At 39.6% G+C, this 9,463-nt stretch overlaps 1 long non-coding RNA gene across 1 annotated transcript; it reads left to right on the plus strand.

Moving 5' to 3' along the window:
- Positions 1–5,123: 5,123 nt before the first annotated feature.
- LOC147025068 (uncharacterized) lies at positions 5,124–9,058 on the plus strand. Its single transcript, XR_015059332.1, has 5 exons — positions 5,124–6,305; positions 6,514–6,672; positions 7,909–8,087; positions 8,343–8,446; positions 8,791–9,058. It is a non-coding gene; the product is annotated as an uncharacterized LOC147025068 (long non-coding RNA).
- The last annotated feature ends 405 nt before the right edge of the window (positions 9,059–9,463 follow it).

A 9,463-nucleotide genomic window follows, 5' to 3' on the forward strand; every position in this document is an offset into this window, starting at 1 on the left:
CGTAATAGTGTGTCCATGTGGAAACTTTACAAATGATACGTTATAGTGTGTCCATGTGTAAACTTTATAAATGATACGTTATAGTGTGTCCATGTGTAAACTTTATAAATTCTACGTCACAGTGTGTCCATGTGTAAACTTTACAAATGATACGTTATAGTGTGTCCATGTGTAAACTTTACAAATGATACGTCATGGTGCGTCCGTGTGTGAACTTTACAAATGATACGTTATAGTGTGTCCGTGTGTAAACTTTATAAATTCTACGTCACAGTGTGTCCATGTGTAAACTTTACAAATGATACGTCATAGTGTGTCCATGTGTTCACTTTACAAATGATATGTTATAGTGTGTCCATGTGGAAACTTTACAAACAATACGTCACAGTGTGTCCATGTGAAAACTTTACAAATGATACGTAATCGTGTCCACGTGGAAACTTTACAAATGATACGTTATAGTGTGTCCATGTGGAAACTTTACAAATGATACGTAATAGTGTGTCCATGTGGAAACTTTACAAATGATACGTTATAGTGTGTCCATGTGTAAACTTTATAAATGATACGTTATAGTGTGTCCATGTGTAAACTTTATAAATTCTACGTCACAGTGTGTCCATGTGTAAACTTTACAAATGATACGTTATAGTGTGTCCATGTGTAAACTTTACAAATGATACGTCATGGTGTATCCGTGTGTGAACTTTACAAATGATACGTTATAGTGTGTCCGTGTGTAAACTTTATAAATTCTACGTCACAGTGTGTCCATGTGTAAACTTTACAAATGATACGTTATAGTGTGTCCATGTGTAAACTTTACAAATGATACGTTATAGTGTGTAAACTTTATAAATTCTACGTCACAGTGTGTCCATGTGTAAACTTTACAAATGATACGTTATAGTGTGTCCATGTGGAAACTTTACAAACGATACGTCACAGTGTGTCCATGTGGAAACTTTACAAATGATACGTAATAGTGTCGATGTGGAAACTTTACAAATGATACGTAATAGTGTGACCATGTGGAAACTTTACAAATGATACGTTATAGTGTGTCCATGTGGAAACTTTACAAATGATATGTTATAGTGTGTCCATGTGGAAACTTTACAAATGATATGTTATAGTGTGTCCATGTGGAAACTTTACAAATGATATGTTATAGTGTGTCCATGTGGAAACTTTACAAATGATATGTTATAGTGTGTCCATGTGGAAACTTTACAAATGATATGTCATAGTGTGTCGATGTGTAAACTTCACAAATGATATGTTATAGTGTGTCCATGTGTAAACTTTATAAATGATACGTTATAGTGTGTCCATGTGTAAACTTTATAAATTCTACGTCACAGTGTGTCCATGTGTAAACTTTACAAATGATACGTTATAGTGTGTCCATGTGTAAACTTTACAAATGATACGTCATGGTGCATCCGTGTGTGAACTTTACAAATGATACGTTATAGTGTGTCCGTGTGTAAACTTTATAAATTCTACGTCACAGTGTGTCCATGTGTAAACTTTACAAATGATACGTTATAGTGTGTCCATGTGTAAACTTTACAAATGATACGTTATAGTGTGTAAACTTTATAAATTCTACGTCACAGTGTGTCCATGTGTAAACTTTACAAATGATACGTTATAGTGTGTCCATGTGGAAACTTTACAAACGATACGTCACAGTGTGTCCATGTGGAAACTTTACAAATGATACGTAATAGTGTGTCCATGTGGAAACTTTACAAATGATACGTTATAGTGTGTCGATGTGGAAACTTTACAAATGATACGTAATAGTGTGACCATGTGGAAACTTTACAAATGATACATTATAGTGTGTCCATGTGGAAACTTTACAAATGATATGTTATAGTGTGTCCATGTGGAAACTTTACAAATGATATGTTATAGTGTGTCCATGTGGAAACTTTACAAATGATATGTTATAGTGTGTCCATGTGGAAACTTTACAAATGATATGTTATAGTGTGTCCATGTGGAAACTTTACAAATGATACGTTATAGTGTGTCCATGTGGAAACTTTACAAATGATATGTTATAGTGTGTCCATGTGGAAACTTTACAAATGATACGTTATAGTGTGTCCATGTGGAAACTTTACAAATGATACGTTATAGTGTGTCCATGTGGAAACTTTACAAATGATATGTAATAGTGTGTCCATGTGGAAACTTTACAAATGATACTTTATAGTGTGTCCATGTGGAAACTTTACAAATTCTACATTATAGTGTGTCCATGTGGAAACTTTACCAATGATACGTTATAGTGTGTCCATGTGTAAACTTTACAAATGATACGTTATAGTGTGTCCATGTGTAAACTTTACATTTGATGCGTCATAGTGTGTCCATGTGTAAACTTTACAAATGATACGTCATAGTGTCTTCATGTGTGAAGAGATGGAAGGTTATTTAATTTTCTCAGTTTTTCTGGTGCGAAAACCTCATCATCCTCCACGTTGAGCGACGTTCGAGAATGAGTTTGGAGCTGAAGGTTGTCGCACCACAGATTGTGTTGTGGGGACTGGGTGGAGATGACTGGCATTGATGAGGGGATAGAGATGACTAGCCTTAGTGAGTGGGGTACAGATGAGGCTTAGTGAGAGGGTACAGATGACGGGCCTTAGTGAGGGGGTAGCGATGAGGGGCATTGGTGAGGTGGTAGAGATGATGGGTTGTGGTGAGGGGGTAGTGATGACGGCCCTTGGTGAGAGGGGAGCGAGGGAAGGCCATGGTGAGGGGTAGCGAGGGCAGGCCTTGGTGAGGGGTTGCGATGACGGGCATTAGTGAGGGGTAGTGATGACGGGCCTTGGTGAGGGGGTAGCGATGACGAGCCTTGGTGAGGGGGGAGCGATGACGAGCCTTGGTGAGGGGAGCGATGACTGGCCTTGGTGAGGGGTCGTGATGATGGGCCTTGGTGAGGGGAGCGATGACGAGCCTTGGTGAGGGGTCGTGATGACCGGTCTTGGTGAGGGGGTAGTGATGACGGGCCTTTGTGAGGGGGTAGTGATGACGGGCCTTTGTGAGGGGTAGCGCGTATTAAGATGATGATAATGAAGGAGATGAACATAACAAGTGTAGAAGTTTTTCAGCAGAATTGACAGTGACCGGACGAGGCCCCACACATTGTCTGAGAGTAACGAACAAGACAGTTGAGAGAGTAACAAGTCAGGGTCTTTCACTCAGCGTAGTTATAATGTAGGAATTATCTCCCTGGAAAGGAAGTCGCAGAATAAACAAGAGATAATTTAAATTGGAATGAGATCGGTATCTATGAACAAGGAGATGGAGGGATGCAGCAATATCGGGACTTGTGGTAGCTTGATGGTGGATGGGTGGTTGTGTACACCTGTGCTGAGTGTGAAGTGTGTGGTCAGTGTTGTGCATTCTTCACCCGAAACCTAAAACCTTGACCCCCCTCTTCCCCCCCCTACATCCCCCAACCCCACTCTTCCCCCCCCCTACCCCAACTCCCTCTTCCCCTCCCTCAACCCCACTCTATACATCATAATATAATGTGTGTAAACCTGGAACTTCTAACACACTTTTCTCCAAACATATTCTGTTCATATTTCCGAAATCTTCACATTGTGTTCCATGTATTTACGCAGGTGATGGTGGATTTTAAAAAAATCGTATATAGATAGAATTTTCAAAGAGGGAATCGATGACGTCACAATGAGCAGTGTTCGGTGGCAAACCGACTTCCGGGTCCCAGACGATGTGCTTTATTTCACTAAGTCCATGAGTTCAGGACGTTTGTTCAACTCAGCATTTACAACTTTTTTCCTGCCATGTTGTTAATCTGTTGATGGAGGTAATATAGAAATGATTAATATGTCAAATCGTCCGTGTTACTCATCCGGCACTATGTGTCATGGCAGACAATCAAAAGCGACCGGTCTCAAACGTTACCATGGACACCCAGACACACCACCAATATGAACTGAGATGTTGAATGCAGCGCAAAACATCCAAAGAAACTACTGTAACCGAGTATTGTGATCCGTCCTCCTGTCCCCCATACCCGTCGTTGATGGGTATCTGCGAGTATATATCTATATTAATATTTCGACACGCCCCTTTTTTGTTCCACCATCAGATTTTTGTTACTGCATGAAATGAAACAAGCTTTGACATATATAGTTATGATATTATTGTCTTCCTTAAGAGGCCCCTCAAAATTCGTTTTGATGATTATGGTAGTTAAACAGTTCATGTTCATCCGACTTTTTATTATTCCTACTGCACTTCATTAGAACATAAATTGTGGATGGATGCGCAGATCCCAGGAGAACAACTATAGCTGTACAGAACAATTCATATTATCGATGGATAAAAATGATATTTAATTGATATTATAATAAATTGTTTATTTAAAATATCTTCAAATTTTGTGACTTTTTAGTTTGTTGTGAAATATTAGGTCCTCGGGTCTCCGCATAGTGGCGTACAGGCTTAAGTCGTACTTCTGTTTACGACCATAGAAAATCACAGAACCATCCGATCGACATGCTGTTAACAGTTTCAGAATCAGCTAAATTCTACAACATATGAATATGGAGACGAAACTGATCCGGCCTTTTGGATCATTTTAAAGTAGGGTGCCCTGTAATTTTAATGCGCTCTATGGATCCTCCGGAACTCATGAATGGTACACGTTGTGTAGTCACTAAACTACGTGGTAATGTCATCGAAGTGGAGCAACTGCGGGACAGTCGAAGGGGAAAACCTGAATGATAATCGATCGATAAAAATGATATAATATATTGTTTAAAATACATTCATGCTATCTGTCTTTTACCATATGTTGCCAGTGACGCCCGTCGAAGACGGGCACCTTTACAAGTATATATATATATATATATATATATATATATATATATATATATATATATATATATATATATATATATATATATATATATATATATATATATATATATATATATATATATATATATATATATATATACATATATATGTATATGATTATTTTCTGTTTCACACCTCGATGATGTCCCGAAGCCAACCACACTTTTTCATCCCCATTCTTCCTCCCCCCACCCCCCAATCCCCTAATGATATTAACTGTGAGCTTGACGGCTTATTTAACGTGGTGTTGGTGTCGTGCAGCTATGGTGGGTCAAATGGCCTCCTCATGCGTCAAATTTCTTTCTTATGGCTCCAAAGCAGCCACACCCAAAGCCCAGCAGCTGGCGCCCCCTGAGCCTTGCTCCCCAGGTGTTCACCTCATATTTAGTGCAGTCTAAGCTCCGCCCCATTTTGTGATATTTGTTTTGTGCAGTCCAGGCTCCGCCCCTGTTTTGTAATTCATTTATTTATTTATTTTGGACATTGCCTTCAATTTTCAACGGTGTGCAAAATTTCATCCACCACACCGAGGAGGTACAAAACGTTTATACCAGTGAGTGAGTGAGTGGTGATAAAGAGCTCTGTTTATGTTGGTAGATTAAATGTGGTGTGTGTGGAGAACACACCTATTCTGTGCGGTTGCGATAAGTGGACCAAAAGAGCCAAAACCCAGGAAAAAGTGAGTGGAACGACTGTGAGTCAGAACACGTGTTATCAAAGATGGTGTTTGGGTCCAAAGCGTGTTGTGAATCGATGTGCAGTGAGTAATCATCCAAACGAAGAAGAGATGTGGTGAGAGGACTCGTTTAGTTTAAGTTCTGGAGGGAGTTGAATTCTTCCCACAACTGTTTGCTCTTTTAGCATGAAGACCATTCACAGTGGGCACTCCAGTGTGTCCATAGAGAAACAGTATCTGATAAAAACAAACATTAAAATATTTCCCATTTATTCAAAATTAAACCATGTGAAGGTGACAATTTCCCTCGTGTGCCCCTCATCTATTTCCCTTATCCTCATGTTCTCTCTCTCTCTAATCAGGATTGACTCGATTCGAAATGCAGAAATCCCATATTAAAAAGAGCTGGTTTAAAAAGCTTTTCGGAAAGCGTCAGGTAAAATACACAAAACCACGTCCACCTGACACCGTGTCACGGGAAAACAACACTCTTGGGAAATGGACACAACCACATTTTTTGCACGTTTTAACATCTGGTGATTATTTTTATTTTATTTTATTATTTTCCTGATAGAAATCAGAAAAAATACAGGATAATGGATCCCAAACAAGGGTTCCTGAAAATAATGTCCAGCTGGCACAGGAACCTGCAAACATTCCTGAGAAGGTACATCTGGAACAGGTGCACAGACAAAATGGAGAAAACATGCAGCAGGTATGTGGCTTTGGGTTTTCGGTCCCATTGACTCGGGTTCTTATACCAATTCTTGCTCAACATGACATGACTGTGTCAGCTCTCGTTGTACCAGAAACATATCAAATCACCGACATTGAAATGGTCCAAAGGTAATGTGTGTAGTGCCAATATATAATTCATACAGAACTCAGAGAAGCTTATTTTCTCCATGGTTTGACTTTTGCAGATCGAAGAACTGAAAAAACAGTTGGAAATGACCGATCAGCAGAGTCGTCAAGTTTCTGATGAGCAGAAAAAATTTGAAAAGAAAACCTCAAACCTTGATGCAAAGCTGCATCATTTAGAGCAGATGCTGCAAGACAACGATACAAAGTACCGTGAGGAGGTGAGTACCTTCTGGGATTTACACACAGTACAGTATAACCTTTCCTTTGTCTGATTAATAATGTCCATCATTGCACACAATACAGATACTCCCACATGCTGTATTTGTATCCTCCTCTGATCGATTGACATTCCTATTCATCTGACTTGCAGATAAAGTCCATCTTCGTTGAGATGAAACTAAAGGAGAATCACCATGAGGGGTCATTCCATGTCAAATCATCAAATAATCTGCCGTCATCTCTCAGATTTTTGTAAAACTTTGGGAACCAATTGGGACCCATGAAAAACGGCAAGAACTCAAATATTTTTGCTAACAGCCTCTTAATTAGTGAGATGCAGACTAACGAACTTTGGACTAATTAGCACGACATCGCGTATTCAAATGGCCATATCTCTAAAAGTATAACACCGAGAGAGCTGGTTTTGGTGTCATTTTAAAGGTATTTTCATGCCCTATGAATTTGTCTGGGCAACATTTTCCTACCTCCAACCACAAAAAAAAAGTTATCACAAAATATAAACTTCAATCGTGAATCCCCAAAAAATGTATCCTTCAAATTTCCTCAAATTCATTCCAGAGGTACCTTATGATGTCAAGAAGCTTCCACATAAATTTTGTGATTGGCACTCCAATAGTTTCTGAGATATGAGCAATAATGTACATGTACGTATGGCATATAGGTTCGAAAATCAGCATTTGTAATGTATTATACAATCATTCTAACCTAGCCAGGACAGGGAACACAGGGAACGACCATCAATTGCTTTGAAGTATCATATACTTTCATTTTCAACTGGGCCTGAGGGGAAGAAACAAGTGCTGCTGTTGCTGCATTGAAGATGAAATTGAAAGCCTAAGTCAGGTTAGTGAACACTGTGTACTTGAACTCACTTATTGATTGTATAATACATGTCTCGTAAGAGGCGACCAGGGTTGCGTCAGGAAGGGCATCCGGCGTAAAACATGTGCCAAATCACTATGCGCATCATACGGATGATCCGCTGTGGCGACCCCTAACGGGAGTAGCCGAAAGAAGAAGAAGAGATTTTATAAATTTATTTCCAACATCACTTGTCACGCGATGACAGCTGCAGCAGGAGAACGATGAGAGGTTTTGTGAACAATTGAGTCCCTTAATCATGTATATCATCTCACACGATACAGATACTCCCACATGCTGTATTTGTGTCCCCTTCCCATACTGACTGGCATGTTTATTGATCTGACTTGCAGATAAAGCCCATCTTAGTTGAGATGCAACTGAAGGACAATATGTACGAGCTTGTGTCTTGGAAAGAAGGTGCACACAGACACCATTAAAAAAACTTAACAGGGACTTGCTGTTTTTGGAGTTAAATCTACATCAGTAGAAGCGACAACAAAACGATGATGAATTGACGTTGAGGAAACAGGTGGGGACCCTTGTATGGTATTTCTTGTTGTTTTTGTTCACGCCACCCTTCCGTATTCGTGTTTAATCCACTAAATATCATCATCTTTGCTCACATGTGTGAATTATTATCTTTGGAGGTGTTGCTTCATGATGCTATATATCTCTCTCTCTCTTCATGAACGCAATGTTTCGGCCGCACAGGTCGAGGTTCATTCTCAATGGTTGAGTGAATGACGAACGATTCAATGACATTACCCCAAAAATGTACTTTCAGAGGAACTCAAATACGATGCGAGGAACAATTGCATGAGGAAGAGCGACAGAAGGATGATTTGAGAGGAGGAAGAACTACAAAACGACATCGAGAGCTGCCAACAAGTAAGGGACCGTTATCAAACGTGTCATGTTCACCTCCACACGTTCTGATGAATTGTAACACCTTCCAGGGGTCTTGCTGCGAAGGAGACATTTAGAAATGGCAGACTGCTTTGTAATTTGTGAAATTCCACATTGCCTTTGCACCTTTAATAAGAGTTGATCCCATTTTGGACTTGAGAGGGACACCTCCATCATGTCTTGATGTTTATTCAATGAGGATTAGAAGGAGTGCTCAATTGTGAGCTGTGTGGTTTTGAAATTTTTTTTCGAATGTGTCACATTACTTTTATCATTGGCTGGGTGCAAAGGACGAATAATTCAATGAGATTACCTTGAAAAATAAGGTACCTTTCTGAAGATCTCCAAAACTGCACGAGCAAGTTGTCAGATGTGGACCTTCAGATCGAGGGACAGTGGTGCGAGGAAGACCTACAGATGGATGATGACAGCTGAGGAAGAACTACAAAACGACATTGAGAGCTGCCAACAAGTAAGGAACCGTTATCAAATGTCATGTTGACCTCCATGTGTTCTAATGAATTGTTACACTTTCCAGGGGTCTTGTTGCTCACGAGACCTTTTGAAATGGCAGACTGCTTTGTAATTTGTGAAATTACAATTTAACTTTGCACCTTCAATCAGAGTTAATCCCATTTTGGACTTGAATGGGATTTTGGACTTGGACATTTTGCACCTCCATAAAGTCTTGATGTTTATTAAATGACGAATAGGAGTGCTCAGTTGTAAGCTGTGTCCAATTCAAAACATGTCACTTTACCTTTCTCAATGGTTCAGTGTGAAGGACGAACAATTAGATGAGATTAGCTTAAAAAATAATGTACTTTTATAAGATCTCCAAAACGGTATGAGCAAGTTATCAGAAGTGGACCTTCATATCAAGGAACAACAGTATGAGGAAGAGCTACAGATGGTAGACGATAGATGACAGTGTGTGGCATGTAACGTTGGTTCGCTCGGCCAAGTAACATCCTTTGACCAACCACTGGCACGGTTCCC

The sequence above is a fragment of the Eptatretus burgeri genome, chromosome 6 (genome assembly GCF_056783735.1).
Source record: "Eptatretus burgeri isolate ZD-2024b chromosome 6, Ebu_testis_v1, whole genome shotgun sequence".
Taxonomy (NCBI): Eukaryota; Metazoa; Chordata; class Myxini; order Myxiniformes; family Myxinidae; genus Eptatretus; species Eptatretus burgeri.